This window comes from Urocampus carinirostris, chromosome 2 (genome assembly GCF_059441175.1).
Source record: "Urocampus carinirostris isolate Australia breed hairy pipefish chromosome 2, RoL_Ucar_1.0, whole genome shotgun sequence".
Classification (NCBI taxonomy): domain Eukaryota; kingdom Metazoa; phylum Chordata; class Actinopteri; order Syngnathiformes; family Syngnathidae; genus Urocampus; species Urocampus carinirostris.
The window spans coordinates 19,172,998-19,181,887 of NC_142350.1; positions in this window are offsets into that span (position 1 = coordinate 19,172,998).

Consider the following 8,890-nt stretch of genomic DNA (forward strand, 5'->3'; position numbering starts at 1 on the left):
GGGCAGCATTAGGCTGTGCTTCCCCAAGACACACGACAGGAATTGGTGCCCCCATGACTCAGTTGATTAAGGCCTAGTAGTGATCCCAAGAGCCAAGAAGAGTTCCGCAGGTTCGAGAGCGTTCTCGTTTCGGGCCCCGGTGCTGTGGAATGCTCTTCCCCCTGAGATTCGATCTGCAACCTCAGTGGAAATGTTTAAATCTAAGCTTAAAACACACTTCTACTCTATAGCATATGAAAAACCTATATTTTTTGTTGACAATATCTGTGTATTATTTGTTATTGCAACATCCATTGCAGCCTGGTCATACTGGAAGGGGGATAAACCTCATGTGGGCTCCCTTCTCAAGGTTTCTTCATTTTCCTCATGTTGAGGTTTTTGAGTTTTTCCTTGCCCTGATGTCGGTTTTAGATCAGGGGATGGTGTCATAATAGTCTGTAATAATAGTCTGTGGTTTGCAATAACCTGTGCAGTCCTTTGAGACTCTTTGTGATTAAGGGCTATACAAATAAACGTGACTTGACTCAAATGGAGCCGGCACTCGATTGGTGGGCTCTCAGGAGCCCGCTCATAGAGCTGATTTGTTTGCGGTCGACATATCACTGAAGGCCGTCGCTGAAGGCCCAGGTATGAAATACATGGTCCCCCACTGCCATGGTGATGTCATACAGCGAACCAAATAAACTCTTAAGAATCCCTGCTTGATAGTAGAGAGCCAATTCTTTTTAGTGAGCCGATCTGAAAGAGCCGATGTTCTGCCGAAAGGTCCTACTGTAGGATAATCTGACAGCCGATTTTTTTTTCTTTCTTATCAAATGCCATATAACATGCCATATAATACATACTTTACCGTAGTAGAATACAATACCGGTTACCGTACACAATACCGGTTACCGTAGTCGACAGACACCATGCCAAGTAGCTACCACAGTAAAACACTGCAGGATTAAAAGCTACGTCAGAAAAAACAATATTTTGAAGCAGTGAAGGGGTCAAATAAGAGTAGATGAAAACAAAAATTGTGAGTAGTCTCTTTAGGAAATCGTAATCACACTTGTACGCATGCGCACTAGGCATTGGTAGGACGTTTCGGCAGTCCACAGGTTCTCGACAAAGAGCCTGAATTCCCATCATCACGTTCTGAAACAGACAAATTACAGCTTGTCTTCTTTATGAATTGTTTGTGAATCTAATAAATAGTCTGTATCCCGACTCCCGAGATCTTCTTTCCATTGCGTGGAGATGGATTTCATGAACCCGAGGAACGCTTCTCCGATTCCAGGAGTCAAACGCCAACCGTTATCCGATATATGTGTTTTTATTCCATATATGTTAATAGAACCCACGGCTCCACTCTAGACCTAATGAGTACTCACCTGATGCCTCTTCACTATCGGATGACGCCTGAAATACCTGGAGGGACGGCGCCTTCGCCCAGGTGCATCAAAGGTACTTCGGAAACCACATCTCAATGTAAAAGCTTTTCTCACAGATCCACCTGCAGAGCGGTTTGGATATGAAAAAGTCTAATGGTCCCTTTCTAGGTTGCCGTAAATATTTGTTTCTGATTAAACTCTAAAAATATTGTTCAGCATGTGGTAGTACGGAACAAAAGATTTCTTCCAGATTGATTTAGAATTTCTTATGAGGAGGCAAACAAGCGACCTGCGGTTTTGATCAAGCCTGCTAACAGATTGAATCCTGGAGAAGCGCAGGAAAAAATGAGCAGCAGTTTTAAACATGTCCACTTGATATTGCCAAAACCAAACACATTTTTGGGGCTGAATGCAAAGGGTTACATTTGGCATAAGAGGATTACTGCACATTGCGCTGAAAACACTATGCTGACCGTCAAACATGGTGGAGGCAGCATCATTGTCTGGGGTTGCTTTTGTTCTACAGGGACTGGGAAGGTGGTTAGGGTTGATGGGAAGATGGACTGAGCCAAATCCAGGATGATTCTGGCAGAAAATCTGTGGTCTGATAGCAACCTGAGAATGTGGTGCAGGTTCACCTTTCAACAGGATAACGACCTTAAACATAAACCAATATCTACAATGGAATGTTTTGAAACTAACAATATAAAGGTGTTAGAACAGCCAAGCCAAAGTGAAGACCTCAATCCTGTAGAGCATTTGCGAAAAGAGCTAAAAAATGCCATGCCAAATGATCACCATCAAACCTCATGGAATTTCAGCTGCTTTGTAAGGAAGAATGGGCAAATATTTCTGTTTCAAGACGTACAAAACTTCTATAAACATACCCAAAGCAGCAAAAGGTGGTTGTACAATGTATTCACTCAAAGTGGGGCAATAGTTTTGCACCACCTCTTTTCTATTGTTTATTTGTTAATTTTGCTTTCCTTTCTTGATTGTTTATCCCAGTAAATGTTTTGAGTTGTGTCTATAAATTTGTAGCTTGAAAAAGGACAATATGTCAAAACATTCTTAGAGGGGCAGTACTTTTGCAAGGCACTGTACATACCAATCACACGTACATGTGACACGACACTCAGGCATTAGCTGACATAAGAAGACTGCAGGGTGGAGATCTGTTTTGTTAGTGTACTACCGGTACTCACCCCATAATTACAGCGCTAATTTTTTTGTATTGATATTTGACAGGATAATGGCTGCACGTGAGCAGAAACACCTTCATTATATCGTTTTTTTTTCTGTTTTTTTTGAAGTCACAAAGCAGGAAAGGCCAAGGTGTGAGGCAAAGTTATTTCCCTTTAGGCAACAACGGACTTAACGGAACAGTTTGCGCTCCAACTGTGTCAAATGTCATCCATTCAAACTGGCCCAACACAGGGTGATAAATAGCAGTTGACTCCGCCCACTTCAGTGGTCTCAAAAATGCAGCCCGCGGGCCAGATCAGGCCCGCCAATGGGAATGAATTCGGCTCACGAGATAATGCTGAGAGGAGTGCGAGGGGGAAAAAAACTGCAGTTTTCTAAACCACTTGATGTTGGCAAGGCCAACTCCTAAAGCAACCTGAGATGTATTTCTTTATCTCGCTCACCCTCTCTCTCTATTCTTTCTCTCTCACTTTCACTTTTTCTATTTTCTCTCTTTTGTTCTTTTTGCCTACTCTCTCTTTCTCTCTTTTCTTGTCTCTCTTTTGCCTGCTATTTCTTCTTTCTCCTGTTTTCCCCCTTATCTCTTTCTTTTCTCCTTTCTATTCCTCTTTTTGTCTCTCACTCTGTTGTTTTGTGTTTCTCTTTTTCTCTCTCTACTATTTTTCTCTTTTAGTCCCCTATTGTCTCTTTCTCTCTTTTTTTCCTCTCTAGTTCTCTCGTTTGTTCTCTATTTCTTCTCTCTCCCCTTCTCTCCTCCTTATCTCACTTGGCCTTTTTCTACCCTTTTCTCACTCTCTCACTACCACCTCTCTTGATTTATTTCTCTTTTTAATTTTTTCTCTCTCTGTCTTTTCTCCTATATCTTCTCCTTTCTCTTTTCTCTGTTTGTCACTAACCCTTTTTTTCTTTCTTTCTTTCACTCTCTCTCTCTGTCAATTTATCTTTTTCTCCCTTAATCTCTTTCTTTCTCTCTCTCACTACCATTCCCCCCCCCCTCTCTCTCTTTCTCATTCTCTCTCTCTCTCTTTCTCTTTCTCTTTCTCTTTCTCTTTCTCTTTCTCTTTCTCTTTCTCTTTCTCTTTCTCTTTCTCTTTCTCTTTCTCTCTCTCTCTCTCTCTCTCTCTCTCTCTCTCTCTCTCTCTCTCTCTCTCTCTCTCTCTCTGTCTCTCTCTCTTTAATTTACTTATTTGGCCCCTGTGTGTCTTTTATTTGACGACCAAGTGGCCCCTGAGCTCAAATTGAGTTTGACAACCCTTCTCAATACCATGTGAAGGACAGTCTTTTAATACAGTCACAACTGGGACATTCCTGTGTGATTATAGCACTGTCTTCCTTGCTACATTCTTGTCTGCTGTACGCCATCAAATTAAGTCACTCACTCACTCACTCACACAAACCTACTCTCTCAAGTACAGTCAGGCTTTCCTTTCCTTCTCTTTCTTCATCCCCAAACCCTTTCCACGTGGCTCCGAGTCCGACATCTGGGTCAGCTTAAGCGTAAGAGAACTAGCGGGATGTTGTTAGTAGGAGGTGAGAATGCTCAGCGGGAATCACTAATATATGAGAGGCCGTTTGAGAAGTAAATCATACTTGCTCTCACATGTAACATCATACTCCAACACACAGGTGTCAAACAGGCGGCCCGCTGGTCAGACCAGGCCCGCTAAGGGATTGAATCCGGCCCGCGAGACAACACTCAAAGAAGCTGTCCGAGTTGATAAAGATAACAACTCATTGCTGGCAAAAATATTCAAGTAGAGGCATTCATAAAGTTGAAAACTACTTCGCGAATGCTTGGCCGCCCAGGCCGAACTGCCCACATCCGGTACAGTAGGCGTGCTTTATTGAAAGGTCGCGCATGCGCAGTAAATGGAGTCGCACATGAGTGTTACATTACATTACAACGGAAATTAGACTGAAAACGTATCACAATGGAAATAGACTGATCTTTGAAACGTGACTATGTGTGCGTGTGATGATTACTTGTATAATTAAAAATAGAAAAACAGGTTGAACAAGTTAATTTCATAGCATTGAGTCTGAGAAATACACAACTAAAAGTAGCTTACTTTACAAAGCACAAAAAAATAAAATGAGCTGCAGGTTGAAATATGTCAACTTGATGTTGCCAAAGCCAGGTGCCTCGAACAAAGACACTGTACTTGTATTTATTTCTCTCTCTCTCTCTCTCTCTCTCTCTCTCTCTCTCTCTCTCTCTCTCTCTCTCTCTCTCTCTCTCTCTCTCTCTCTCTCTCTCTCTCTCTCTCTCTCTCTCTCTCTCTCTCTCTCTCTCTCTCTCTCTCTCTCTCTCTCTCTCTCTCTCTCTCTCTCTCTCTCTTCTCTTTTCCACCCCTTTTCTCCCACTCTCTGTCTCTGTCTCTTTCACTCTCTGTGTCTTTTTTTTCTCTTCCTTTGTTGCTCTTTGTCTCTTTCTCTCTCTGTGTCTTTTTAACTTCTTTTGCTCTAACTTCCTTTTCTCTCTTCTCTTTCTCTCTTCATACGCTTCGCGCTTTCCTTTCTCTTTTCTCTCCTTCGGTCTTTCTATTTCCCTTTCTTTTCGCCCTCTCTCGATTGTTTACGTCTTTTGTTTCTCACGCTCTCTCTTTTTCTTTCTTTGTCCCGCCCTCTATCCTTTTCCCTACCTCTTTCTCTTATTTCTTTATCCCTCTTTTTCTTTTTCTTTAATCTACTAGTCCGGCCCCCGACAGAATGTTTGTTCTATCGTGTGGCCCCTGAGTTAAAATGAGTTTGACACCCCTGCTCTAACACATGCTCAACGATACTCTCATAAAGGCACAGTCACAACCATGCACAAACACAAGTACAGTATACTTTCTCATACACCCGACTATACTCTCTCACACATACTATTATGTTCTCATGCTCACAGTATTTTACTCGGACACATATACTACTATACTCCTACATACCCACTACTATAGAATTTTTCACAGATTATTATACTCTCTCCCACACACTGATCTACTCCTACACACACTTCTATAGATTCTCTCACACACCATTATACTCTCTCACACATGTTATTATATTCTCATGCTCACAGTACTATATGTACTATCTCACACATGTGACTATACTCTCACACACATTCTACCATACTCCAACACGCACTACTATAGAATTTCTCACAGATTATTATACTCCGTCCCACACACAGCTTTACTTCAACACGGACACTACTATAGACTCTCTCACACACCATTAAACCCTCTCACACATACTGCTATTCTTTCTCACACACAAAAAAGTGCTATCACTATATGAATTTTCCACACATAGTGTAATGATCACTCCGCATCTCAGTGATGTTTTACTTTGAGTATTTTTGCTAACTATGGCGATGCATATTGATCCTGGTGTGTATGTTGTACAGTTTGATGTCAAACTGTATTCGCTCCCAGTATAGTAGTATGTGTCAGGTAGTGGAATAGTTTTCGTGAGAGAGTATAATAGTATAGGTGTGACAGCATAGTAGAGTATAGTAATATGTGTGACAGCCCGAGGTTATTGTAGTGTGTGTATGAGAGTATAGTTATATGTGTGAGTGTCAGAGACCAGAAAGGGAGAAAGGACCCACTTGCGTTCGATTCTCTCAGTTGAATTGAGAAGGAAAAAAGGCTCGCACCCACGATCCGGTGATCGTCGGTCACGGGTAGCAGATCGCTGAGAACGCGGAAGTGGTATTTCCGTGGCAGAGTCGAGAGCGGGGAAAAACAGATCGATGGCCGGGAAAGAGGAGCAAAAAGGGGGGTCGGAGCCGGGAATCAAACAGGAATCAGGACAGGAGAAAGTCAGTGTCGAAAAGGCTTGCCTAGCAGCCAATCAGTGTCCGAGGCAGTTGGCGCCAAAGGAGCAGACTCGCATCAGTAATCATGACAGTGAGACAGTATATTAGTGTGTGTACGAGAGTATAGGGGTACCTATACTAACAAATTTGATTCGTTCTGGGAGTAGCTTTGTAACCTGAAACATTTAAGTCAAGTCAAGTCATTTTTATTTGTATAGCCCTTAATCACAAATAGTCTTAAAGGGCTTCACAAGTTATTACATATAAGAAGTTTAGGTTAGTCGTATGCTATAGAGTAGAAGTGAGTTTTAAGCTTAGATTTAAACATTTCCACTGAGGTTGCAGACTGGAGCTCAGGGGGAAGAGCATTCCACAACACCGGTGCCCGGATGGAGAACGCTCTCGAACCAGCGGAACACTTCTTGGCTCTTGGGATCACCAGGAGACCGGCGCTCTCGGAACGAAGGCTTCGGGCCGGGACATAGGGGGAAATCAGATCTGAAAGATATGAGGGGGAAAGTCCATGTATGATTTTGTATAGAAATAGGAGAACCTTAAAATCGCATCTTAGGCTAACAGGGAGCCAATGCAGGTTAGCCAAAATTTGGGTGATGTGATCGTACTTTTTTTGTCCTAGTTAAAAGCCTCGCTGCAGCATTTTGTACCAGATGAAGACTCTTGAGTCTGGTCATCGGAAGACCGGAAAGTAGTGCATTACAGTAATCGAGACGGGTGGTAACAAACGCGTGAATTATGATTTCCGCATCCGACTGAGAAAGTATAGGACGAATTTTAGCAATGTTACGGAGATGGAAGAAAGCGGTTCTAGTAATTTTCTTCACATGTGTTTGAAAGGACAGATCGGGGTCGAAAATGACACCTAAATTTTTAAGTGAGTCGCTCTGTGTGATGTGGCAATTGTAAGAAGAGATGTCTTTTGAATGTAAATGCGCTTATCTGTTCCAAGCCCCACAAAAGTATGATATATATATTTTTTAATAAACCATCAAAGAGCATCAGAACATAAAACAAATGCATATAAGAATTAGTTTACTGCTCAATAAACATAAAACGAGAGGCACATAATATAGAAAAAGAATAAAGGAAATGAAAAAACATTATAAATTCATCTTTTATATGGCCTTTTTGTTCAGCAGTGTTTTTGCCCGGCGTTTCTTGAAAAACTGATCCAATGACGTCTGCTTTTGACGGATTTTGACAATCCGTCAGAAAGGCAAGAGGCAGACGTCATCATAATGAGCCATAGCCCCACCTGACATCACTTTTTCTGGCCAATTATTTTCTACAATTCCGAGACTTGAATTTGGTCCAAAGGAATGATGGCCGCATCCTCCTGCTTGTCGTCTTTCAACTCCTCCCACACGGCCTTGTGTTCTCATACCTTTCTATCATCTCTTGCTTTGTATCCTTTTTGTACACTCTTCTGCATGTCTTTCTTGGGGTCCATTGGGAATGATAACTCTTCGTAGTGGTATTATACAGTAGACTGTTTACGGAGCACGGAGGGGACAGGAAGACCATGCCAGGATTCACTGATACGCATCGGGTTGCCAGGTAGAACTCTGCAAGGAGCGAATGGCAGCTCGTACTGTACAGTATTTTTGACTTCCTATCCTGAAACACCTTTGTAACTAGAGGCAATATTTTCCCTTTCGGGTACTTTGTAACCTCAAACTTTTGTAAGTAGAGACATTTGTAATTAGAGGCACCACTGTATGTGAGAGAGAGAGTATAGTAGTACTTGCTTTAGAGTATAGTTGTACGTGTGAGAGTATAGCAGTATGCAAGAGAGAGTATAATAGTGTTTTTTGCATGGTTATGACTGTGTCTGTATGAAAGTATCATTGGGCATGTGTGAAAGTATGATGTTAAATGTGAGAGCAAGTATAATTTACTTCTCAAACGGCCTCTTCCATTAGTAAACACACAGTCAGGCACTCTGCTACGTAAGTGAAGTGTGAACTGAAAACAGTTTAACTACTTTAAACCAGGTCATGAAAGAATCACGTCCATTCCGTTAAATATTACATTTAATAATTGGAAAGAATGCATGAGTCAATCCTGACCCCCCACCCCCCCAAAAAAGAAAAGTCTACAAAAAGGCACAAGAAGGAAGGGAAAAACATTCCACTGCTCAACTCAATAATATAATCAGCCTTGATTTAATATAATGTTCAAATTCTAGGTCAGGGCAATCAGTAACAAGTCTTCAGTGCAAGAAAAATTCGAATGTCCTTGAGGTTTTGGTTTGAGGAGTTGAACCGTGTTTCGTTCGGGGACCTTCGGTTTAGCTCCAACGTATATATAACTGCGCCAAAGTGTTTTGTTCACTGTTGAATTATTTAGTAAGAATTACCTACTGGAGACGGAGGGCTGACTGAAGCCTAGTTGAGACGTTGGGAACAGGCTAAGCTAACATTAGCATGTTTGATTCATATCTTTGAATGCTATAATGATTGCCGGCATTCTATAGAATAAG